Source organism: Lithobates pipiens, unplaced genomic scaffold, assembly GCF_037356315.1.
Source record: "Lithobates pipiens isolate NorthernLeopardFrog02 unplaced genomic scaffold, aLitPip1_a1.2 Scaffold_28, whole genome shotgun sequence".
NCBI lineage: Eukaryota > Metazoa > Chordata > Amphibia > Anura > Ranidae > Lithobates > Lithobates pipiens.
Window position 1 is genome coordinate 145,047,956 of NW_027507789.1, and position 26,302 is coordinate 145,074,257.

A 26,302-nucleotide genomic window follows, 5' to 3' on the forward strand; every position below is an offset into this window, starting at 1 on the left:
TTATAAAAGATAGATCACTAGCTATATAGGTGAGGTGAATATAGCGGTGTATACTGCGGTCAGGGCACACAGACAACAACCACTACAGAAGAGCAAGATCGAAAATCGGCCGAAAACGATCGGTGTGTACTGTGTTGAAGGTACACAGAACACCCACTAACTGCTTCAGACGCCAACACACTACACTAGGCCGCCGCGCTGGCGGCCTTATATAGTGTGGGGCGTGTGCTACACAGCCTGAGCTATGATTGGCCACAGACATCCTGCCTGTGGCCAATCATGGCTCTCCTCGCTGCTGGCACTGCGATTGGCCAAGCATGCGGGGTCACAGTGCATACTTGGCCAATCATGAGCCAGCAATGCACTGCGATGACGCAGTGCATTGTGGGCCGTGAGCGCCACACGAATTTGGCGCGAACGGCCCATAACGTTCGGAATTCCGAACGGGCGAACAGCCGATGTTGGAGTCGAACGTATGTTCGACTCGAACACGAAGCTCATCCCTAGTGACCACACCTGGCTGTCCAAAATACACAGTAGGGACCGTGACAGACAGGGTTAAAGGAGAAGTACAGCCAAAGCTCGTTTGGCTGTACTTCTCCTATGGATCACAGGAGTGCAGTTCTTTCTGCACTCCTGTGACCCATTTTCAGCAGACAGCGGGCTGAAGTCACAGAGCCAGTCCAGGCTTGGGCAAGATCGTGACAATGAAGTCAGGATCAGGGCTCAAGTCCTGCAGGAACGCATGGGAACGGAGTTCCTGTACTTTTTCCACAACAGGAACTCAGTTCTCGTTAGCAGCCGTGTCCTGCAAGACTTTGAAGTATGCGAGCTGTGTGGCAGGTGCTACACCAGCAGCCGCCGACACAGCTCGCAATAGTAAGTGCCGCACAGCTGACCATTCAGGCATTGCCAGTAGGGGGCCCCCTGACAGCTTCCACTTCAATCTACCTGTCAATCACAGCTAGCTGACGGGTAGATCAGGTCCCTGCTTTTAAGAGATTGTATTTAGTCAGACCTCTCGTGATGAGCTCCTCCCTGCCAGTCCCTCCTGATTTTCTGTCTCCTCATCTCCCCCCCCCCCCCCCCCCAGTCTTCTGCATACTTGCTCTTTGTGTCCTGCTGAATCCCTCCCTCCTCTATATTCAGTGCCATATGATGAGAGAACCCAGAGGAGGAGTACAGCTATTCTGCTCACAGAACATGCAGGGAGAGAGGTGAGCTGAGGGAGGAACATCAGTTTGGGGTGGTAAGCTGAGCACAATACCTGGCAAAGTTTAATGCCAGGAGGGAAGTTTATGTGGAAATATGTGAAGGGTTGGAATAGCAGCGAGCGTGTGTTGGAGCCCTGCAGAGTTTGCAGCTCCCCAAGCTAACATACATCTCCTAAGCAGGAACACATCACTATCTCCCCAAGCATTCTGTCCAGATAATGTGCAGTTCATTTATGACCTTTCCGTTTAACCCTGTGTTATTCGAACTCTGTTCAATGAAAAGTGTAAACTCACCACATAAACACTCTATATACAAAATAAAATTCCCCAATAAAGATCAGAACATGATGTTCACATTTGCATGGAAGCACAATTGAATGAATGCTGATTATTCAGAGAATTACCATATTTATGTTTATTGAGGATTGTTTTTTTTATGTACTAACAGTTAAGCTTCATACACACAATATGAAAATTGGTTCAAAAATACCACTTTTGAAGCGTTCGTGCATATGAGCGTATCATTTTTTTTTTTTGGTGGACGAGTGGATCTTGGGTGGGAGTTCCCACACTTTTTTCCCCAGGACTTGACCCCTGGTCAGGATCCACCCACATGTCTGGACCGGAACCCGGCTCAGACTCTCAGTGAGCCACTGAGAACCTGAGTTGGCCGCTCCCACCCCCACCACAGCCCAGTGCTCCAGTGAGCGAGGAGGGGGCAGAGCACACAGTGGTGATGGATAGTCACCAGCTCTCTGCTCAGGGAGCACTGAGAACCGAGCGATTGGCGGTGTTTGATCACTTACTTCTCAAGCCCCATACACACTCAGTTTTTCTGCTGAGTTTTTCCTTCAGATTTACCAAAACCATGTAGTGCAAGGGCCTGCCTGATTGCATACAAATTGAAATTCCTAAGGTTTGACTTGATATTACATGGTTTTGGTAAATCTGAAGGAAAAACTCAGCAGAAAAACTGATAGTGTGTATGGGGCTTTAGTGTTAGAGCCGGCAGGGAACCGATACTGCATCCACCTAGGAAAGTATGATTCTGCAATAAAAAAAACCCCATAATTCTCTTATTTAAGTATGGGAAACACCGCTTCCCAGCCCTCTGACAGCAAAGAACTAAGAAGTTTAACTTGTTGAGATTTGGAGAAAAGATCATCTAAAGGCCTCATGCACACTGCAGCTGTCAAATGCCTGTTTTACATGCATTTGACTTTTTTTTTCTGCCTCTAAATGCCCCCTTTATGTTAGCCTATGTGTCTATGCACACATAGACATTTACAGGCATTTAGAGGCGGGGGTGTTCAGGAGCAAAAAGCTGAACGCACCAAAGTCATGTTCAGAAGAGGGCAGGGCAACAAACTCGTCCTTCATGCCTAAACGCGCTTTAATGCTAGGTGCATTTAGCACATGAGTGTGCATTCATTTCAGTGGCCAGAATACATTGTTATTTCAGCCGATGAAATTAATGAATGCCTAAATGCTTGACGCTCCTGAATGTGACTAAACGGTCGCTTTTAACCCCGGTAGCGGCCGCAGAAGGGGTTATTACCGCCCGTGTAGCGCCACTGCTGAGGAGCTTTGCAGTCTCTTCAGCAGCACTACCTATTAATTTCAATGGGCAGGGTGGTTTAGGAGCAGTGTATACACGATGCTGCTTGCAGGACTTTTTTAGCGTCATGCCAGCGCACCGCTCCAGTGTGAAATCCCTCAGGCTTTCACACTGAAGTGACAGGAGAGGTGCTGTACAGGTGCTTTGCAGGCACTATGTTTAGAGTTAAGGCCCCTTTCACACTGAGGCACTTCTAAACCGCCAGTAAGACACTGATCCCTTTTGAAGCGCTTTTGAAGAACTTTTCAGGCGCTTTTGAAGAGCTTTCAATTCATTTCAATGGAGAGGGGCGCTTTTTCACCTCCTTGTCAGCGCACTGCCCCAGTGTGAAAGCATTCATTGATTTAATGGAAATAGGTTTCCGTGACCTTTTCAGGTGTTTTATTTAACGTGAACGAACATAGTGCCCACCAGTGGCAGCAATCAGTGCCCACCACTGCCCACAAGTGGCAGCAATCAGTGCCCATTAGCACCGCCTATCAGTGCTACCCATCAATGCCCATCACTGCTGTCAATCAGTGCCTATCAGTGTTGCCCGTCTGTGCCCATCAGTACTGCCTATCCATGCTCACCAGTGCCACCTATCAGTGCCCACCAGTGCCACTGATAGGCAGCACATATTAGTACCCATGAGTGCCACCCAACAGTGCCCATCAGTGCCACCTATCTGTGCTCATCAGTGCCACCTATCAGTGCCCATAAGTGTGGCATATTAGTGCCTCCTCATCAGTGCCCACCAGTTCAGCCTATCAGTGCACATCAGTGAAGGCGAGAAATGACTTAGTTACAAAATTTACTAGCAGAAAAAATGTAAAAAACATTTTTTTCAAAATTGTTGTCTTTCTTTTTTGTAAAGAATAAAAAAAAACACAGCATTGATTAAATAGCACCAAAAGAAAGCTCTATTTGTGAAGAAAATTATAAAAAATTAGTTTGGGTACAATGTAGCACGACCGCACAATTGCCATTCAAAGTGCGACAGTGCTGAAAGCTGAAAATGGCCTGGGCTGTAAGTGCCTGGAATGCAAGTGGTTAAACTGAGATTTATTTACAGTGAACATTAATCACACACCAACAGCAATAAACAAGAGTGTTATATTCTTAATATCAAAAATTTAATTTGGCTTTATTATACTTTATTCAGAGCAAGTGAACACATGAAAATCAAAACTGAACAACCAAAATGCAGAAACCTAACAAGAATTAAATATACTGATATATACAGGTGAAATATAAAAGGCAGGGAGAAAACCAGGGGAGCAGATGGGAAGAAGTGAAACAAGACTGAGAAAGGAACAAGACAACGGGGTACTGGATACAGGGCAAGATCAAGGGTAAATGGCAACAGGGTCTGGCAGCTACACGGCGACCAAAGCAGGAGCGGCCATAACACAGAGGCAAGGAGCCATAGCAGAAGTGGAACTTAGGCTACTTTCACACTGGGGCGTTGCGGGCGATGGGGGTAAAGTGGCGCTATGCGGGGCAGTTATAACCCCCGCTAGCGGCCGAAAAAGAGTTAAAACAGTCCGCAGCGGCGCTTTGCTGGCCGGGTTTGCAGCGCTCCCCCATTGTTTTCAATGGGAAGGGGTGCTTTAGGAGCACAAATAATATACCGCTCCTACAGCGCTCAAAAGATGCAGCTTGCAGGACTTTTTTGACAGCCCTGCAAGTGCACCACTCCGGTGTGAAAGCCCTCGGGGCTTTCACACTGGAGAGACAGCAGCGGCTGTTTTGGGGCGCTTTGCAGGTGCTATTTTTAACACTTTAGCGCCTGCAAAGCACCTCATTGTGAAAGCAGCCTTAAGTACCATCCCTGCAGATGAGGCCAGGTGGGGCTGATTGCTGGAACTTGATCACTGCTGGGAGAAATCTGCTGGTGGACACTAATGGTGGCCATACACTAGACAAAAAATCATTCCAAAATCGGTCATTTGGACAAGTCCTTCATTTATCGTCCAGTTAATGGGCACAAAACCAAAATCGGCTATGCCATTTTTTTTTTTTTGAGCCATGAAAGTGTGAAAAGAAGCCATAAAGCAGTTAAGGGGGAGAAGTGCAAGTCACAAGGAAGTGACATTCAGGTAAGAGGGAGGAGAAAGGGGGTCAGAAAAAGTTATAATGCAGGTCAGAAGGACGACAAGTTTAGGTCATAAGAAGTTGGGAGGTGATATGCAGGTCAGAAGGAGGTGATATCCAGATAAGAAGGAGGTGATATGCAGATAGGAAGGAGGTAAAATGCAGGTCAGAAGTAGGAGACATTAAGGTCAGAAGGAGCCGATATGCTGTTCAGAAGTAGGTGAAATAAAGGTCAGACAAATGAAAAGTCCGGGTCAGAAGGAGATGAAATAAAGGTCACAATGAAGTAAAGTACAGAATAGAGAGAGGTGAAATACAGTTCAGAAGGATAAATAAAAAACAAACAAAATTTTGCGCTTGGGGCAAAACCTAAAAGCTGCAACTAAAAACCATCAAATATCAAATTATGGATCAAATCAGAAAAAAGTTATACATAAAGTTGCGCTAGATATACGTGAAATCTATAGTGAAAAAAGTAATAAAACTCAGTATAGATAATATATAAAAAAACAAATAAATCAAAAAAGAACACCATATGAGAAATTCAATAAAAAAAAAGTCCTTATAACCAAGAAATCCTGGTTCTAACTAAAGAATAATGAACAGGGGAATCAGTCCTTCTCAAAAATTTGATGAGACCTTCCTGGTTTTGCCAGTATCACTTCCAGACCGGAAAAAAGTTGAACTCTTACGGCAATGGGTGGACTCCAAACCAACAGAGTCGTTAGCGCTGGCAGACAACCCTCTGCAGGGATCACATATGCGTATTCCGTTCCCACACGCTACTGAGGGCGTGAGTACGTATTGTTTAATGTCTAAAAATTAAGGAGGCGAGGATGACAAAGGAATTACAATTAGGATTTGATCAACTTTGTAATCAGAAAGACTTAGTCATCAGGCCCGCAGATAAAGGGGGGGGCATAGTAATTTTGGATAAAGGGGATTACTTGGCTGAACTCAACAAAATAGTCGGAGATAGTGATACATACACACCACTATCTGGGGATCCAAGATTTAAATTCAAAAAGGAACTGGAAGATATTGATAAATATGGTTTTGAGACAGGAATTTTGAATAAGAAGGAGAAGTCCTTCTTAGTCTCTGTCTCTTCTAGGATACCCGTCATATACTACCTGCCTAAGATACACAAAGACCCGTTTCATCCGCCGGGTAGACCTATTATCAGCGGGATTGATTCACTAACATCAAGAGCAGGGAAATGCATTGACGGGTACCTACAACCACTTGTTAAACTTTTACCGGCCTATATTAAAGATACTCGCCATACTATTAATATTCTTAATGATTGTCAATACCAGGAAGGTTGTTGGATGGTCACAGCTGATGTGACATCGTTATACACGGTTATTCCGCACCATTGGGGTCTTTTGTCAGTAAAATATTTTTTGGATAAGAATTCAGGTTTGGCAGATAGACAGAAGGGTTTTATTATGGAACTCTTAGAATATGCCACTACGCATAATTTTTTCTGGCATGCGGGTGGCTTCTTTCTCCAGAAGAGAGGAGTAGCCATGGGGGCTAAATTTGCCCCAGTTTGGCGAACCTCTTCATGGGGAAATAGGAGGAGGACGTCATCTATTTGGATAAGAGACCAGAACTGGTCCTTTGGGCCAGGTATATAGATGACGTCCTCCTCCTGTGGAATGGTTCCTTCGAGTCCCTGAAGGGATTTATGACGGAGCTTAATAAGAACGATAGAGGAATTGAATTCAAATACGAGGCGAGTCAACGTACCATTAATTTCTTAGACCTTAAGATCTGGAGCGAGGGGGATACCCTATTGACAACTACCTTCTTTAAGGACACTGACCGCAATGCATTTATCCCACGGGACAGTTGCCACCATAAGGCGTGGTTGCAATCGGTTCCGAAAAGCCAGTTTATCAGAATGAGGCGCAACTGTTCCCGTGAAGGGGATTTTGATGTGCAGGCTGGTGTTCTTGTGGAAAGATTGCTAGCAAGGGGTTACGATGAAAAAAACCTGGAGAAAAAACTTAGGGAAGTACGTGAGATTGATCGTAACCTTCTGCTTAAAGAAAAAACAGAGGTTGAGAGGAATAGTAATATGAACAACAATTTTCAATGTCCATTTGTCACCAGATTTTCTCAACAACACTTTTCAGTTAAAAAGATTATACAAAAACATTGGCACATAATCAAAAATGACCAGGTTTTGGGTTCATTCCTTCCCGAGAAACCACAAGTGGTGTTCAGGGGAGTACCATCAATTAAACATAGAATTGCACCCAATGTGTGCGACCCCCCGACAATTAAACCCATGTTTTTTCAGAATTTAATAGGGTTATTTAAGTGTAATAAATGTAGTGTATGTTCCATCAATAATATAAAGAAAAAGAAAACAACAGAATTTTGTTCAGAAAATACTAAACAAATTTTCCCCATTAAATCCTTTATAACTTGTTCCACAGAGGGGGTGGTGTACCTCCTAACCTGTCCCTGTGGGCTCCACTATGTGGGCCGCACTTTGCACCCTCTTCAAGTGAGATTGGGGGAGCATCTGGGAAATATTAAAAGGGGTTTAAAGGACATCCAGTCTCAAAACACTACTTGGAGGTACATGATCGCAATCCCCGGGGAACTTCCCTTTTGGGAATTGATAAATTACAGTTGCCCTGGAGAGGAGGCCCTAAAAAGAGGGTGATTTCAAAACTTGAAATGAGTTGGATATATAGAATTAAAAGCCTTAAACCCTCTGGACTCAATGTAGACATAGAGATTAATGCTTTTATAGACAATGCATGAGAGGTGTACAAAATGCTCAGAATGCACTGCCTAGAAAATTAGGGTCGCATAACCCTTTTTGAAATTAGTTGAATTTTAATTTTCGATTTAAATTTTTAGCCAACACAGGGGTGTGAGAGTAGTGACGAGCATGAACTGGCCTGACTATAGTTTTGAAGAATTTGTAAGCATAATGTTATTTTTTAACAATTATTATTCCTTAATTTTTTGTTTGTCTTTATAATTGATTTCATTCTTGTAACCCTGTAATATAATTTTTAGGTTTTAAAAAAGGAGTCCCCCCCCCCCCCTGATATGTAGATTTAATCTATAATTGTGATATTAGCACAAATACGCATTTTCTTCTTGAGGGGGCTAATAGGTTTTTTCCTCTTAATTAATCAGATGAGGACAGACTATTTTCCTCCAGTTAAACTTAGCTCTTAAGGGGGTTTGTTTTTGAGCTGAGATCTGGTACTGTGTGACGTTTGAACGTTTTTAGCCACACAGTCCCCGATGTAGGTTCAGTCTACAAAGAAATGGCGTTTGAGTTGAGGTGGGACTTGGCTGTGGACCCGGATCACGTTCGGTCCCCATGAAAATGGCGACGGGACGTGGCTAGGGTCAGGCCTAGCCCATTGGAGATTTGATTCAACCCCATGATCTCCGAGAAAATGGCAGCCGAACGGAAGTGAGGCTTAGTTCGGCCCTAAAGTCGACCTTAACCTTTCCGAATGGAACTGAGGCTTGGTTAGGCCGTAATGTTATTTAAGTGATGGATCAGCATATCACCTGTGCCCCAGGAGGACGTAAGGTATTACGAAACATGTCGGGCTGTTTGTGCTGATACCACCACGTTTAGAATATTCCCCAGCACAGGTGTGTATTTGTTCTTAATTTAACTGTTTTTTTATGTATTTTCTTTTTTATTTGTTACAACCGGGCCATTTTGGGTCATACCTCTGGTCTGCTGTATATTTATTTTTCATTTAATAAATTTGTCGATTGTTTAATGGTACGTTCACGATCGGAGTCCACTTTTGTTTTCCCCTTCCCCTCGCTCGTGGCCGGGTGGCCCGAGTGTTTTATGTTTTACTACAGGTTTGTTCACTGAAAAACCTTCGTATACGACAACTTATTGGAGAGCTTTGGATAACTCCAGGAACTCATAGTGATCGGACGGCCACCTTGCCTTTTTGCTTCGTGTCGACCGAGAGGAAAAGCAGGACGATCGGCTGGTTACGGAACTCTTCGGCCCGTGTCAGTAATCTTCGGAGGATTCGCACGTACTCACGCCCTCAGTAGCGCGTGGGAACGGAATACGCATATGTGATCCCTGCAGAGGGTTGTCTGCCAGCGCTAACGACTCCGTTGGTTTGGAGTCCACCCATTGCGGTAAGAGTCCAACTTTTTTCCGGTCTGGAAGTGCTACTGGCAAAACCAGGAAGGTCTCATCAAATTTTTGAGAAGGACTGATTCCCCTGTTCATTTTTCTTTAGTTAGAACCAGGATTTCTTGGTTATAAGGACTTTTTTTTTGATTGAATTTCTCATATGGTGTTATTTTTTGATTTATTTGTTTTTTTATATATAATCTATACTGAGTTTTATTACTTTTTTCACTATAGATTTCACGTATATCTAGCGCAACTTTATGTATAACAGTTCAGAAGGAGTTGTATTGTAGGTCAGGAGGCGGCCAGAAGAAAGAAAATCTCAGGATTGAAGGAGGCAATATGAAGGTCAGAAGGAGGCAATATGCAGATAAGAAGCAGATGATATGCAGATAAGAAGGAGGCGACATGAAGGTCAGAAGTTGGTGACATTAAGGAGGTGATATGCTGTTCAGAAGGAGGTGAAATACAGGTCAGAAGGATGAAAAGTCAAGGTCAGCCGGAGGTGAAATACAGGTGAGAATGAAGTAAAGTACAGGCTAGAGAGAGGTGAAATATAGGTCAGAAGGAGGTGAAATGCAGTTCAGTAGTTGTAATATGGGTCAGAAGAAATTGAAATGCAGGTCAGAAGGAGGAAAAGTTCAGATCAGACAAAGTGACATGCAGGGAAAAGGAGGTGAAATTCAGGGCAGAAGGAGGTGAAGTGTGGATCAGAAGGAGGTGATAGGCAGGTCAGAAGGAGGTGATAGGCAGGTCAGAAGGAGGTGAAGTGTGGATCAGAAGGGGGTGAAGTGTGGATCAGAAGGAGGTGAAGTGTGGATCAGAAGGAGGTGAAGTGTGGATCAGAAGGAGGTGATAGGCAGGTCAGAAGGAGGTGAAGTATGGATCAGAAGGAGGTGAAGTATGGATCAGAAGGAGGTGAAGTGTTGATCAGAAGGAGGTGATGAATGAATGAATGACTTGTAAAGTGCTAACTATGCAAACTGAATCACCTCAGGGAGATATGCAGGTCAGAAGGAGGTGAAGTATGGATCAGAAGGAGGTGAAGTTCATGTTGAAAGGAGGTAATATGCAGGTCAGAAGGAGGTGAAGTATGGATCAGAAGGAGGTGAAGTTCATGTCAGAAGGAGGTGAAGTTCATGTCAGAAGGAGGTGATATGCAGGTCAGAAGGAGGTGAAGTAGGGATCAGAAGGAGGTGAAGTGCATGTTGAAAGGAGGTAATATGCAGGTCAGAAGGAGGTGAAGTATGGATCAGAAGGAGGTGAAGTTCAGGTAAGAAGGAGGTGAAGTTTGTGTCAGAAAGAGGTGATCTGTAGGTAAGAAGGAGGAGCAATGCAGGTCAGATGGAGGTGAAGTTCATACCAGAAGGAGGTAATATGTAGGCCAGGAGGAAAATTTCAGATCAAGTCTTTTTACATTCTGTGAATATCTGAGGAGCTTCTTATGAATCCTTTGGGGGATTGAGGCAGAAGCTGCTTGTTAACATACATACAGTGATCTAGCCTGTCACACAAGTGCAGATGACCTAATTTCATTGAGGGTCATTTATTTGGTAGGAGGCTTAATTATATGGTGATGTCAGAAACCACGAATCAGACTGAGACATGGTAAATCTCACTTGTTTAACCACTTGCTCACTGGGCACTTAAACCCCCTTCCTGTCTAGACCAATTTTCAGCTTTCAGCGCTGTCGCACTTTGAATGACAATTGCGCGGTCATGCTACACTGTACCCAAATTACATTTTTATAATTTTCCCACAAATAGAGCTTTCTTTTGGTGGTATTTGATCAGCTCTGCGGTTTTTATTTTTTGTTAACATTTTCTTAAAAGACTGAATTTTGTTATGAAATTTTTCAAACAGGTAATTTTACTCCTTCATTGATGTACGCTGATGAGGCTGCACTGATGGGCAGCGATAAGGCAGCACTGGTGGGCACTGATAGGCGGCACTGGTGGGCACTGAGAGGTGACACTGAGAGATGGCACTGAAGGGCATTGATAGGGGGCACTGGTGGGCACTGAGAAGTGGCACTAATACCTGGCAGTGATGGGCACTGATAGGTGACAGTGATGGGCACTGATGGGTGGCAGTGATGGGCACTGGTAGGTTACACTGATAGGCAGCACTGCTAGGTGGCACTGATTGGCACCATTGGTGGGCACTGATAGGTGGCACTTTGTGGACATTGATAGGTGACACTCATGGGCATTGTTAGGTTGCACTGGTGGGCACTGTGGGCAATGGCAGGTGGCTCTGGCAGGGGGTACTGATTGGCACAGATGAGGCAGAATTTCATCTGCCTCTTTAGGACCGATGTCCCTTGCACATAAGCCGGTGATCTGCTTTTTTTTCTCCTAATACTGTCAGCGTGAGGAGAAAAAAAAATGTTTACCGAGCTTTTGTTTACACACATGATTAGCTGTCATTGGCTGACAGCTGATCACGTGGTAAGGGGTCGGGACCGGGATCACTTGGTGATCACTGGGTGCACGCAGGAAGCATGCACAGGGGAGGCCATCATATGATGGCCTCCCGGAAATTCAGGTCCGTGCTCTGGCCGTCAATCGGCTATAGCGCGGACGCCAAGTGGTTAATAATAATAATAAAAAGGTAAACAGAGTAAACATAGTCAAAACATAGACAGAGTTCAGGAACCAAAACGGATAGTCAGATAAGACAAAATGTCAGGGAGCCAGAGATGAGCATAGTATAACAGCAAGCAGGATCTGGAGCCAGAAGGAATGTCAGCCAAGCAAGTCTTTAACTTGAACACAGACACGCATCTCTAGAGATGTGACCAAGGTGAAGGCAGAAATCCTCTGGAATGGACGGCTTAAGTAGGCAGGACTGGCGAGCAGGATATCATCAACAGGTGAGTCACTGTGGAGAGATAGGAGCTGGCAATTAGCCGATAGCTGAGCGGCCAGCTCAGAGAAGGAAGGGCTGAGCCCAGCCCTGACAGAAACATGCAAGAAGATTATCAGCACTTGTTTGGACTCATTTGAATTTGGACTCTCCCTACTTTTTAGTTTGTTTTATATGTTGCTCTATGTTGATTACTTTTACACTGGAATAATGCCATTATGTTAAGAAAATTTGTTTTACTGGACATCATGAATGGCAGCTGTTGTTTACTACTGGAGATGTGATTGCTGTGATTGGTCACATGGTACCAGGACTGATCACAGTGGTCCTGTACCCTATTTGGTGATTTGCTGTGTCAGAGAGAGGGGGGCAGCGAAAGAGGGGGAGGGGCAGGGAGAGAGAAAGAGAGAGGGGGCAGGGGGAGAGAGAGAGGGAAAAGAGAGGAGGCGACAGGAAGAGAGAGAGGGGTGGGGGAAAGGGAGGCAGGGGGAGAGAGAGGGGGACCAGGGAGAGAGAGAGGGGTGAGAGAGAGGGGGCAAGGAGAGAGAGAGAGGGCAAATTGAGGGGGGGCAGGGATAGAGAGAGGGCAAGGGGGGCAGAGGGAGAGAGAGGGGGCAGGAAGAGAGAGAGGGGGCGGGGAGAGAGAGAAAGGGGGATAGGGAGAGAGATGGGACAGGAAGAGAGAGAGAGAGGGCAGATAGGGCAACAAGGCGACCGGAAGAGAGAGAGGGGTGGGGGAAAGGGAGGCAGGGGGAGAGAGATGGGGACCAGGGAGAGAGAGAGGGGGGGCAAAGAGAGAGAGAGGGCAAAGAGAGGGGGGCAGGGAAAGAGAGGGGGTAAGGGGGCCAGAGGGAGAGAAAGGGGGCAGGAAGAGAGAGAGAGGCAAGAGAGGGGACAGAGAGAGGGGGCTAGGGAGGGAGAGAGAGAGGGCAGCGAGAAAGAGAGAGTGGGGGGCAGGGAGAGAGAGAAGGGGGCTGGGAGAGAGAGGGGTCAGGGTCTAGTCAGTAACAGTTCTCGCTTCTCGGCTTGTTTAATCTTCCCACCCCCACATCCCCTTCACAGATGGAGCACACAGGCAGGGAGAGAGGGGCAGGAGAAGTGATGTTTGTCATGCTCAGGCATGCTGGAGATCCCTTCCTCCAGGACAGTTTACCTTCTGTCACCCGAACCCATAGAGAATGGAGGAAGGGGAGGAGAGGAGCAGGTGGATGGAGCCGTGGGTTTTCCACTAGCACTTTATGTTTGCAGCGGAAGCGGTGCTGCCTTTCAAGGGGCTCAGTCCTCCCCTGGTGTCACCCCTCTGGTGGGTGTCACCCAGGTACCATCTGCACCCCCCCAGGCGACGTCACTGAGTCTCAGCAGTCGGCAGCATAGAGGAAGACAGAACTCCTTGACCAGATATTGCACTTCTCCATGCAGCTGCGAAGAGGATTGTCTCTGCCGCCTATCTCAGCAGTTGTAATCAGAGAGGAGGACAGAACTCCTACTACAGTTCTTGGGCCTCCCTGTGCAGCCACAGCACCCCCTCCTCTCTGCCTCCCCTGGTCTCAGCCTTCAGCAGATTCTGGCAGCTGGCTCCAGCCCTACTCTGGTCCTCCTCCAGACCCTGCACTTTCTGGTTCCCAGCTTCGCCCCCCCCCCCCAGATTTTTCCGGGCAACAGTACAAGGTAATTGTGGTAAGGTAAGGGGGTGCACTGTAATGTGAGGGGAAACTTGACTTCTGATGGTGTAGGGGCTCTTGCCAGCTAATGTAAGGGGGATGGGGTGCTCGACATCTAGTCTTATAGATAAAAGGGGCCCTTTGAGGGCAACCGTAATGCTGATGCAGTGCCGGGACAAGGTCATCTAGTGCCCAGGGCCAAATGGTGCCCCCCTCCACAAAATGTATGAGCAGTATGTGTCAGCAAAGATCCCCCCCCCTCCCCAAAATGTGAGCACTTAAACCCAAGCATAAATTGCCTTTGTAAACCAAAATCTCCCCAAAGAAAAATTCCCCTCTTCCAGCTCTCCTGCCAGCTCGTAGGTAGGCACAGTCCATGCAATGCTCCTCACTTCCTAAGATACCAATGCGCCCGGGCACTCTACCCTCCTGCCCACCCCTTGTCCCGGACGTGGCCTAATTGAGTTTGACACCCCGGACTGTGCCTGTCGGTGGTCATAATGTTATGGCTGATCGGTGTGAATCAAACATGGAGGAGGATGGGGGACAGAAGGGTTGTAAATGGGACAGGCCCTCCTAAGGAGGCACAATGGAGAGATGTAATAAAGTTCAGAGCTCGAGCATAACATTGTAGATTACGTGTCTCCCTCACACCCACAATAGGGATAATGGTGTGATGAATGGACGGAGATCAATGTAGGGTCTATATACATGAAGGGTCAGTCTTGCCCACACATAACATGGCCGCACACCGGCTTCATTCCCGGGCCCCTAACGTAATGACGCCATACGCTGCTACGCCCGCGGGATCTGACGTCGTCCCGGAAGTCTCGCGGGAGGATCTGCCCCGGGGCGGAGCGGAAGCGGGCAGAAAGAAGAGAAGGGAGAGGCGGCTCCGCGGAGAACGGTGAGGCCGGTAGCGGGACGGTATCCCCCGGGGTTGGTGGTAGTGGGGTGAGGGGGAGGAGAATTGGAGGGTGCTATGGCGTAGGAGGAAGTGCTGAGTAGAGCACGGCGGTGGTGTGTCAGTGTGGAGAACATCTGTTGGGTGGAGTAGGAGGGAGGGGGTGTGATGGGGCAGATGTCCACTATTGGGGAGAGATACATAGCACGGGGTCAGTGCCTGGTCTCCTTTACATCACACTACCCTACTCCTCTATGGAGGATGGGCAGTGATCAGTCACTGGTATACAATGCAGGGAGGGACCAGGGCTTTGTCCAAAACACATGTATAGTGGGGTGATTCTTTCACCCTTTGTAGTGGAGTCCTGCCTTGTGATACTGTGATGATATAGCGGTGTGTTTCCCCATGTCTTGTGCACACTGACTCCTGGATGGGAGGGTGTGGGTCATTATAATCACCTGCTACACTCTCTGTGTTCTGATCAGGTAAGTGGCAGGGTCTGCATCCCTGCAGAACAGAGATCTGTACCAGTGCTGCTTTGTGTATTTCACCAACAATCACAGGACATAAAAATCCCCATCAGGGGCCCCTATACATCACAGTCCCCCTTTTACATCAGGGTCCCCTATACATCACAGTCCCCCTTTTGAATCAGGGTCCCCTATACATCACAGTCCCCCTTTTGCATCTGGATCCCCTATACATCACAGTCCCCTTTTGCATCTGGGTCCCCTATACATCACAGTCCCCCTTTTGCATCTGGATCCCCTATACATCACAGTCCCCTTTTGCATCTGGGTCCCCTATACATCACAGTCCCCCTTTTGCATCTGGATCCCCTATACATCACAGTCCCCTTTTGCATCTGGGTCCCCTATACATCACAGTCCCCCTTTTGCATCTGGGTCCCCTATACATCACAGTCTCCCCCCCCCCCCCCCCATATTTACATTGGCAGCAGCTCTGCTGACCTTAAAAGAGACATATGGGATTTGGATGCAACATGAATCTCTCCAAGACTGAGAACCAAGCGATCAGACACAGTTGATCGCTCAGAGCTGCAGGAGCAGAGAGCTGGTCACTGTCAGGTACCACTGTCTGCTCGGAACCCCCTGGTGTTACCTAAGGGTGGGGGGTGGGTATGGAGAGAACTGGAGCTTCTGGCTCAGGCTCTCAGTGGTTCATAATAACACTGTACAGTAGGCCAACAATGGTAAGCCACAGCAACTGTATTTGTTCTGGCCACACCTTCAGCACTGCCCCTGACATATGATTGGTGGTGGTCACAATGAAAGTGAGCCATGTACCCATGTCTGTGATGTGTGGACACAATGAGTGACATTTGTTGCACATGCTGTTGTCACGGTAAAAAAAGAAAAAAAAGGTTTTAACCACTTCCTGCCCATAGGATGTCTTTGTTAGATATCTTTGTTTTGAGCTGGCAATTTCCTGTAATGAGAAAGCCATCCTAGCAGCTATTCAGCTGCTGGATTGCTCTTACAGGCAGTGGGAGGGAACATTCCCCCCCTCCATTGTGCGGAATTACCATAGTGCTGTCCGGGGACCAAATGGTCCCTGGCCATCTGTATGACCCTGGGAGGCCAGAAGCGATGTCATGACGTCCCCTCCGTCTCTGGCAGATATAAACACTGCCAGTTTTTTTTCCCCTGGAAAGCAGAGATTTTTTTTTTTTTTCCTCTCATGCTTTTAAGGTAGTGGAGGTCTTACTGATCCCAGATGTCTCCATAAAGAGGACCGGTCATGCCTTATTCCTATTACAGGGGATCGTTACATTTCCTGTAATAAGAATCAAAGTGATTAATAAAAATAAAGGGAATAATATATATTTTTCTAAAGCCCTCCCATCCCCTCATAGGATGCGTCCGCATATGTACACAGTGTTGGAACCACAGGTGAGGTATCACTACGAGCGTACCTCGGGCACAAGATCTCCTCTTTAACTTCAAACTGGTAACCTGTAAAAATGTTTAAAGTGTAGCCAATGGAGATTTTTAAATACCGAAGACTGGTGCCATTCCACGATCGTGCACAGTTTTAAAGTGTGACATGTTGGGTATCATTTCACTCTGTGTAAGATCATATTTTATATTTTACCAAAGAATTGGGTTGAATATTGTGCTTGGTTGCAAAAAAAAAATCATTAAACTGTTTAAAAAAAAAATTGCGTTTGGAAAATTGCTGCGCAAATACGGTGTGACGTAAATTGCAACAATTGCCATTTTATTCTCTAGGGTCTCTGCTAAAAAACTATATATAATGTTTAGGGGTTCTCAGTATTTTTCCATGATTTTTATATGTAGGAGATTAATGCTAGAATTGGCCTGGGCTGGAAGTGGTTAGATAGAATTGATCATCCAAAGACCCAACTAGCACATATGCTAAAGGATTATCTAGTGGCGGTGGGCTTTGTCTTTATTTTGGGTGTAAGAGGGGTTATTCAGAAGCAGCAGAAGATGGTGATCTTTCTGGAAGGTTTACTAATTGAAAGTGTTGGACAGATAGGATTGACAGAGGAAACCCGTCATTATGAACACCCAACCAGCAATTGCTTAAGCTCCCTTAAATGGTATTTGTCTCTCAGGCATGTCGATCCGACGGCATCAATAATTTGAGAAGGTGACTTTCAAGATCTGTCCACTTGTCTTAGATCCATAGCTTAGAAAGTATTTAAAGACTCCCTGTCACCAACAAAAAATGCAAGTGAAGGTAGAGAAGATCAGTATTTTTTTTTTACTTGTAATGTGCTGAAAGGTTTGACTACTCCAGGAAGAGTCGATTGCTGCCATGTCATAGTTTCCACCTCTTCTGGGAGTGTCTAATTATGATCTGTGCTGGCCTAGCTCCTTCACCCCTCCCCTCTCTTTCCTACATGTGCTTGATTGTGAGAGAGAGAGAGAGAGAGAGAGCTCTGAGCTTGTTTGTGCTGCTGACATCACATCCAAGATGATGGTACCCAGTAGCAGTCTCTGGACTTTTGGATGTCTATACAGGTAAATAACACATTTCCTGCACTTCTGATATTATGGAAAATATAAATTTTTTTGTTATACAGTTGTGCTCATAAGTTTACATACCCTGGCAGAATTTAGGATTTCTTGGCCATTTTTTCCAGAGACTATGAATGATAACACACAAACATTTCTTTCACTCATGGTTAGTGTTTGGCTGAAGCCATTTTATTATCAATCAACTGTGTTTACTCTTTTTTTTTAATCAGAATGGCAGCAGAAACTACCCAAATGACCCTGATCAAAAGTTCTTAATACCGTGTATTGCCCCCTTTTAACATTAATGACAGCTTGAAGTCTTTTGTGGTATTTGTGGATGAGGCTCTTTATCTCTCAGATGGTAAAGCTGCCCATTCCTCTTGGCAAAAAGCCTCCAGTAGCTGAAATTTTAGTTTTGTCTACCTGACTTTGGTTTGGTTTCAACAGAACCCCTCATTTTCCACTTCTTGACTAGGGTTTGAACATTGCTGATTGGCATTCTCAATTCCTTGGATAGCTTTTTATATCCCTTTCCTCTTTTATACAGTTCAACTACCTTTTCTAGCAGATCCTTTGACAATTATTTTGCTTTCCCCATGACTCAGAATCCAGAAACATCAGTGCAGCACTGGATGAAAGATGCAAGGGTCTGTCAGGAGTCCAGAAACTCATTGACCACACACACACACACACACACACACACACACACACACACACACACACACACTACAAGCAAAAAGATCGCAGGTGAGGATGGTTAACTTTAATAGCCATTCAAACTCCTTTGTGTCAACTTGTGTGCATGTTATCAGGCCAAAATCACCAGGGTATGTAAACTTTTGATTAAGGTCATTTGGGGAGTTTCTGTTCCTGGCTCCTCCTCTTCATCGGGTGCCCCCACGGAGAGCCACCATTGACACAGACAGTGGGACTTGGCCCAGCATCACTGGATTTGATTGACAGCAGTGGGAGCCAGGGGCTGGATAGGCTCGGGTAAAGGAAAGTGTGGGGGGGGGGGGGGCTCTGGGGGAAGCTGCAGCAAAGAGGGGTTTTCACATTAATGCTTAGAATGCATTAAGTTGAAAAACCATGAGACTTTACAATTCATTTTAAAGTGGAGTGCCAGCCTGAGGGAAAAAAAATAAATAAGTCAGTAGCTACAATACTGTAGTTGCTGCCTTTTAATATAAGGATACTTACCTGTCCAGGGATCTTGCAATTTCAGCACCCTAAGCGCTCCGCGCTGCCAGTATCTTCACTAAGGCTGCTTTCACACTGGGGCGGGAGCGGCGTCGGCGGTAAAGCGGCGCTATTTTTAGCGGCGCTTTACCGTTGTTTTAGCGGCGGTCTGCGGGCGCTAGTGGGGTGGTTTTGACCCCCGCTAGTGGCCGAAAAAGGGTTAAACCCGCCCGCAAAGCGCCGCTGCAGCGGCGCTTTGCCGGCGGTATTGCCGCGGTGTCCCATTGATTTCAATGGGTAGGAGCGGTATAGGAGCGGTGAATACACCGCTCCAAAGATGCGGCTAGCAGGACTTTTTTCACCGTCCTGCCAGTGCATCGCTCCAGTGTGAAAGCCCTCCGGCTTTCACACTGAAGGGAAAGGGGCCAGTTTTTTTCAGGCGCTAAACAGGCGCTATTTTTAGCGCTGTAACGCCTGAATACCGCCCCAGTGTGAAAGCAGCCTAAGGGAACCAGTCAGTGAAGTCTTGTGGCTTCACTGCCTGCTTCCTACTGAGCATATGTGAATCTTGCTGTACTTTCTGAATGTTCCTGCTGCTTTGTGGGACCCGTGTGTCTCCCAGAAGGAGGGGCCAGAAATCACACAACGATTGCGGCAATCTTGGGAGCGGGTACCTAGTTTTGATAGGTATTTGATCCCCCTTTCACCCCAAAAGATGCCAAATGTAGGGGGGGGGAATCAAACAAGCGGAGCTTTCCCTTTTGGGTGGAGCTCGGCTTTAAGGAGGGCGTTCAAGAGGTGGTAAAAACAGGGCTCAATAACATAACATCGATGTAATTAAAGGAGAAGTTTGGGATTAAAAAAAAAAAAACACAAAGTCTATCCCATGTCTGCTGTAGGATTGAGAACTGAGCGATCGTATGAACACCCCAATACTGTCAGGATGCTTCCCAAGCCTGCAGCGTCTCTGCCCCATCATATTACCCGCCATCAGCTGACTCTTCACAGGAGGATGAACCTAAGTGCACTTCTGAGACCCACAAGAGAAGTATGGCCAAAACTGCTTTGGCCATACTTCCTTTTTTATATTTGCCACATGCAATGTCAGCAAGGGCAGCTTCTGTTTCTTGTAGGAAATATTTCCTGTACCAGCAGTCTACCAAACATTTCCAGCACTCAAGGAATTTCACCTAGCTAGTTTAACGAGTGACTTCTCTTCACATCCTACTTATTCTGATACCCATGTCTTGTGCTGGAAGTATTGGTAATATCCTCAGTGAGGACCCAGACAGTATAACCCAGACATTCTTGGCATTCCACACTTTTTACAAAATAAAATTGAAGGATGTATTTTGCTGTCTGTGTCCCCATTAGAGGTTTCGTGTCCCTTCCTGTAGTGAAGTGCACCTGTGCCCAGATTATGGCCACCAAAGTATTATTGACCATTTCTGGACAAGAGGTAAAACCAAATAAAATAGGCTATCATTTACCTCTGTAACTGTATGGAGAAAATATTTAGGTCTGCAGCGTAGGCAATGAAGTCTGAAGCTGAATTCACACCTTTGCATTTTTCCTTGATCCGTTTCTCATTGTAATCAATTGAAATATCTCAACATGTGCGTTATGACCTTAATGCAAATTGACGCATCATCGCATGTTGATATTCATTACAAAGTACATTGACAATGTATATCACCCCGTGCTAATCCTTTTCTATTGATTTCATTGGGAAACTCAGGGAGAAAAATGCATAGGTCTGTTTCCAGACATAGACGGTGCAGAGTTCTTCCCTGCAACCACAGGTTGAAAAAATGAGATGGGATAAGATTCTGAGAGATCATTAGTTAAAAAAACAGCCAATTTTATACACATAGGCACACATTTAACCCCTTAGTATTAACCCCCTCCAGCCAGTGTCACTAGTACAGTGCCAGTGTATATTTATAGCACTGATCACTGTATGCATACATGTCACTGGTGATGTTAGTGGCAGTTAGTTCCCCCCCAGCATCAGTTAGTGACAAATTACACGCTACACTATCACAGTCCCATTATAAGTCACTGAGCGCCGCCATTAGTAGTATTAAAAAAAATAAAATGTCCGTATATATACCATAGTTTGTAGGCGCTATCTTTGCTAACTTTAATGCAAACCAATAGATTATTAGGATTTTTTTTTTTTTTTTTTTAAACATGTAGCAAAATACATTCTGGCCAAAATGTATAAGTACGTTTTAAGTGGTGATCAAATACCACCAAAAGAAACGTCAATTTGTGTGAAAAAAATGATATAAAATTTGTTTGGGTACAGGGTTACATGGCCGTACAATTACCAGTAGTGCAGTACTTAATAGCAAAAAATGGCCGGGGGGTAAAATCTTTTGGGGCTCAAGTGGTTTGAGGAATATTTTTGCAGGCAGGGTTCTGTTTAAAGGTAATATTTAGCTGTAAGTGCCCCTTTTACATGGGATCTGTAGACCCTGTGCGTGGAATGCTGGCATGTTCATGAGCTCAGGAGGAAGCATCCAACCCCACTGCCTGCAGCCTGCCAGAGTTTTTTGACAGGCTGAAAATTGTACTGAATGGTAGTCTTGTTTTGGGCCCTGTGTGTTCAGGGACTAATGCTCAGAATGCTGGTATACTGCAAGAGGCCCAAACTGTATACATTACTTAGTCTGACCTGCATATAATAGGAACTATCACATCTGATAGGTCTGTTTAAAATATTTAATCTGGTTGGTGACCGCAAAACATGGACACAAACTGTCAGCCAGATTAAAACAGTAGTAAACCGTAATAAAAAATCAAAAAAAAATCTACAAGGCAATGGCATAATGTGCTAGTATGCATTACATACTAGCACATTATGAAATACCTTGGAAGGAAGGCTAAGTGCGCTGTGCTGTGATCGCTGAGAGGGCTGACTTCCGGGGTCGCGTGCTGCGACTATGTGATTATGGGGGCCCTCGCTTCTGGCACTGAGTTAAGGTCCATCAAAGTATACCGAACCTTCAGAGCACATGCACCAGTAATGTCATTGGCTGCATCTAGTGTGAATATCTCCTAACCGGTGCACGTTTAGGAGATATTCATTTTACCTACAGGTAAAGATCAAGTGGGGTTTACTACAGCTTTAAGAATGTGGATGAGTGACAGAAGTTTGATTTTAGTGATATAATGTAGAACTTCATCTTTCAACAATAGGATTTTATTGCTGACCACCCTTTGAAAACACGAAGTCAGATCAGGAGTTCTGACTTTACAGCTGCATACTTATTTTGGGTCAATGACTCAATATAACAGCATTGTCAGGTCAGCAATAGCGAAGTATCTCAGCCAGGTAAATGGCAACCAATTTGTGCCAATTTCCCAGAATTAAGGAGGAAATCTGAATCATTAAATCTTATATTTAGTTCTCATTTTTATAGTTTCATATATACATTTCGAAACTATTGACGAGGAGTAGTCATCGTCTATAAATTGCTAGGTGATTACTCTGATATAAAGGCTATATTCCGGAGTGCGGCTGTCCAGAACTTCCTTTTTTGCCTCATGTTGCTATATGCTTAGCCAGCACCTGGTGTTGGAGTTCTGAGCAGAGTTCTAGACCCACATTTCCACCTGGAGCGGTGATCCCCTTCCCATCTCTCAGTAGGTAGTGGAGGATTTTGCAAAGGCATTCAATACAGTTCCCCACTGTACAAAATAAGGTCCATTGGCATGGACCATAGGGTGAGTAAAGGGATTGAAAACTGGCTACAAGGGCGAGTTCAGAGGGTGGTGATACAGTGCCTTGTGAAAGTATTCGGCCCTCTTGAACTTTTCAACCTTTTGCCACATTTCAGGCTTCAAACATAAAGATATAAAATTTTAATTTTTTGTGAAGAATCACCAACAAGTGGGACACAATTGTCAAGTGAAACAAAATCTATTGGATAATTTAAACTTTTTTAGCAAAAAAAAAAAACTGAAAAGTGGTGCGTGCAAAATTATTCGGCCCCTTTACTTTCAGTGCAGCAAACTCACTCCAGAAGTTCAGCGAGGATCTCTGAATGATCCAATGTTGTCCTAAATGACCGATGGTGTATAAATGCACCTGCTCTGTGATAGTCTCAGGGTTCTGTTGAAAGCGCAGAGAGCATCATGAAGACCAAGGAACACACCAGGCAGGTCCGTAATACTGTTGTGGAGAAGTTTAAAGCCGGATTTGGATACAAAAAGATTTCCCAAGCTTTAAACATCCCAAGGAGCACTGTGCAAGCGATCATTTTGAAATGGAAGTAGTATCAGACCACTGCAAATCTACCAAGACCTGACCGTCCCTCTAAGCTCAGACAAGGAGAAGACTGATCAGAGATGCAGCCAAGAGGCCCATGATCACTCTGGATGAACTGCAGAGTACACTGCACAAATCTGGCCTTTATGGAAGAGTGGCAAGAAGAAAGCCATTTCTCAAAGATATCCATAAAAAGTCTTGTCTAAAGTTTGCCACAAGCCACCTGGGAGACACACCAAACATGTGGAAGAAGGTGCTCTGGTCAGATGAAACCAAAATCAAACTTTTTGCCCACAATGCAAAACGATATGTTTGACGTAAAAGCAACACAGCTCATCACCCTCAACACACCATCCCCACTGTCAAACATGGTGGTGGCAGCATCATGGTTTGGGCCTGCTTTTCTTCAGCAGGGACAGGGAAGATGGTTAAAATTGATGGGAAGATGGATGCAGCCAAATACAGGACCATTCTGGATGAAAACCTGTTGGAGTCTGCAAAAGACCTGAAACTGGGACGGAGATTTATCTTCCAACAAGACAATGATCCCAAACATACAGCAAAATCTATAAAGGAATGGTTCACAAATAAACGTATCCAGGTGTTAGAATGGCCAAGTCAAAGTCCAGACCTGAATCCAATCGAGAATCTGTGGAAAGAGCTGAAAACTGCTGTTCACAAACATTCTCCATCCAACCTCACTGAGCTCGAGCTGTTTTGCAAGGAAGAATGGGCAAGAATTTCAGTCTCTCGATGTACAAAACTGATAGAGACATACCCCAAGCGACTTGCAGCTGTAATCGCAGCAAAAGGTGGCTCTACAAAGTATTAACGCAAGGGGGCCGAATAATTTTGCACGCCCCACTTTTCATTTTTTTATTAGTTAAAAAAAGTTTCAAAAATCCAATAGATTTCGTTCCACTTCACAATTGTGTCCCACAATTCCTATGGGGGAATCTTGGATGGAAAAGAACCCGGGGGTCCTAGTAGATGATAGGCTCAACAATGGCATGCAATGCCAAGCTGCTGCTAACAAAGCAAACAGAATATTAGCATGCATTAAAAAGGGGATCAACTCCAGAGATAAAACGATAATTCTCCCGCTCTACAAGACTCTGGTCCGGCTGCACCTGGAGTATGCTGTCCAGTTCTGGGCACCAGTCCTCAGGAAGGATGTACTGGAAATGGAGCGAGTACAAAGAAGGGCAACAAAGCTGATAAACGGTCTGGAGGATATTAGTTATGAGGAGACGCTTGAGAGGGGATATGATTTCAATATACAAATACTGCACAGGTGACCCCACAATAGGGATAAAACTTTTTTGTGCAAGGTAATTTAAAAAGACTTGTGGCCATTCACTAAAATTAGAAGAGAAACGGTTTAACCTTAAACTGCGTAGAGGGTTCTTTACTGTAAGAGCGGTTAGGATGTGGAATTCTCTTCCACAAGTGGTGGTCTCAGCAGGGAGCATCAATAATTAAAAAAAAATTATTAGGCACCTAAATGACCACAACATACAGGGATATACAATGTAATATTAACATATGAGTGCATACACAGGTTGGACTTGAAGGACTTGTGTCTTTTTTTAACCTTACCAGCTATCTAATTCTGTAACTGTATAAATGTAGCCATCCAGGGACAAGCACATGTGTTATTCACAAGATTACCAGATGGAAATAAAAAGAACAACACCTGAAAACCTAAGCTGCCATGTACTACCCTTTTTGGGTTTAGATGCGTTTTAGGCTCCATGCACACTGGGCTTAAAGTGGTACTAAACCCAACTTGTTACACTCACTGTGGAACCAAGGGGTTAATCCTCCGCATTGTGTAAAAAGGCTGTTTACTGTCCCCAATCTCCTGATAAGGCAGAACCTTTAGAGTCACTCTGTGCATGCTCAGTTTGTTTTGCTGCAGTTTTTTCTTTTTCTTGGGAGGGTGCATGTGATCAGCACAGGGCCTCTCAGCACTGTCCAGACAGAGGGTCAAGGGTCCTACAGCGTCGGGACAGTCGGAGTAGAATAAAAACTCTTCCTACAAGGTTTAACCAGACACTGATAGAAGTCACAAGACTGCTCCAGCTGCTGAGGAGAAAAGGTTTCCTTGGCAGAAAACTCTCAAACAGCATTTTTTGTACACAGTTTAGGAGAGTTTGTCTGCTCTGCCGGAAAGCTCCAATCAGAAACGCAAACCTGAATTTTTTATTTTTTTTCCTGCCTCTAAACATTGAGCTTAAAATATGTCTGTAATCGTCCTAATGTATATGGTCACATAGGATAAGATTGAGCTGCTTCTACAGGCAGAACACAAAACTCCTGGAGAAGCAGCGATTTTTTTTTTTTTTTTTTTTTAACCACTTTCCACCTGCGCTATAGACGTCCTCCCGTGATTGCGCTGCCTCCATGATGCTCTCTGATGGTTGCGTTTTTCAGAGAACAGGGTAAACAGCTGATCACAGAAGGAAACGGAAGCTGGTTATTGGCGTGAGGAGAAAAGAAGAAAGCTGGAAACCGTCTTCTGTTACAGGGACAAATTGGTGCAAATTGGTGCCCATCAGTGCTGCCAATCAGTCTCGCCTACAGTGCTGGCTCATCTGTGCCACCTCATCAGCGCACATCAGTGAAGGAGAAAAATTACCCATTTGCAAAATTTTATAACAAACTCCAGAAAAAAAATGTGATTTGTTTTTTCAAAAAAAAATGTTTTGTTTAGTAAAAAAAAAAAAAAAAAACAGTAGTGATTAAATACCACCAAAAGAAATCTCAATTTCTGTTAAAAAAATAAAAATAATTTTATTGGGGTACAGTGTTGCATGATCGCACAATTGTCATTCAAAGTGTGAGAAGTGCTGACAGCTGAAAATTGGCCTGAGCAGGAAGGGGGGTAAAACTGCCCAGTAAGCAAGTGGTTAAGCCAGTGTACATGGAGCCTAAAAGAAAAAAGATAATTTGCTCTGGAAGGGTTTGTCATCTTCCCAACTGTTCTTCATTATGGGTATTAAGATATGTAGACTATGCAGCTGTATAGTTATGAAGAGCTTATGTATCTCTGAAAAATATTTAGAGAGCCAGATTGTTGGAGGACATGTTATTAAGAATCCTTGTCGATAGTGCAGAAATAATTCTCAGCTGTCAGCCGGATATGGTTTGCCATAGTGATATTTCAGAGATAATGGACACTCTGGAGCACAGTAACATTATACTGGATCTCCCTAATCACCTTCATCAGTGGCTGTCAACTTATGAGCTAAAGGGGGCCTCAGCTGCCGTTCCTGACAGCACCAATGGGCCATTCATAATGGTCAATACATGTAATGATTGAGAGATGGATAATAGAG

General features: G+C 45.0%; 1 protein-coding gene across 6 annotated transcripts in view; it reads left to right on the forward strand.

Annotated features, from left to right (window-relative positions):
- Positions 1-14,394: 14,394 nt before the first annotated feature.
- GRB2 (growth factor receptor bound protein 2) overlaps positions 14,395-26,302 on the forward strand; it is a 97,576-nt gene continuing 85,668 nt past the window's right edge. For 4 of the 6 annotated variants that reach the window (XM_077459641.1, XM_077459644.1, XM_077459645.1 and 1 more), the window contains exon 1: positions 14,395-14,501. The gene's annotated coding sequence lies outside the window, so the exon portion shown is untranslated. Of the gene's footprint in view, positions 14,502-18,234; positions 18,254-26,302 lie in introns of those variants that run through there. The other 2 variants (XM_077459642.1, XM_077459643.1) reach the window with 2 other exon arrangements.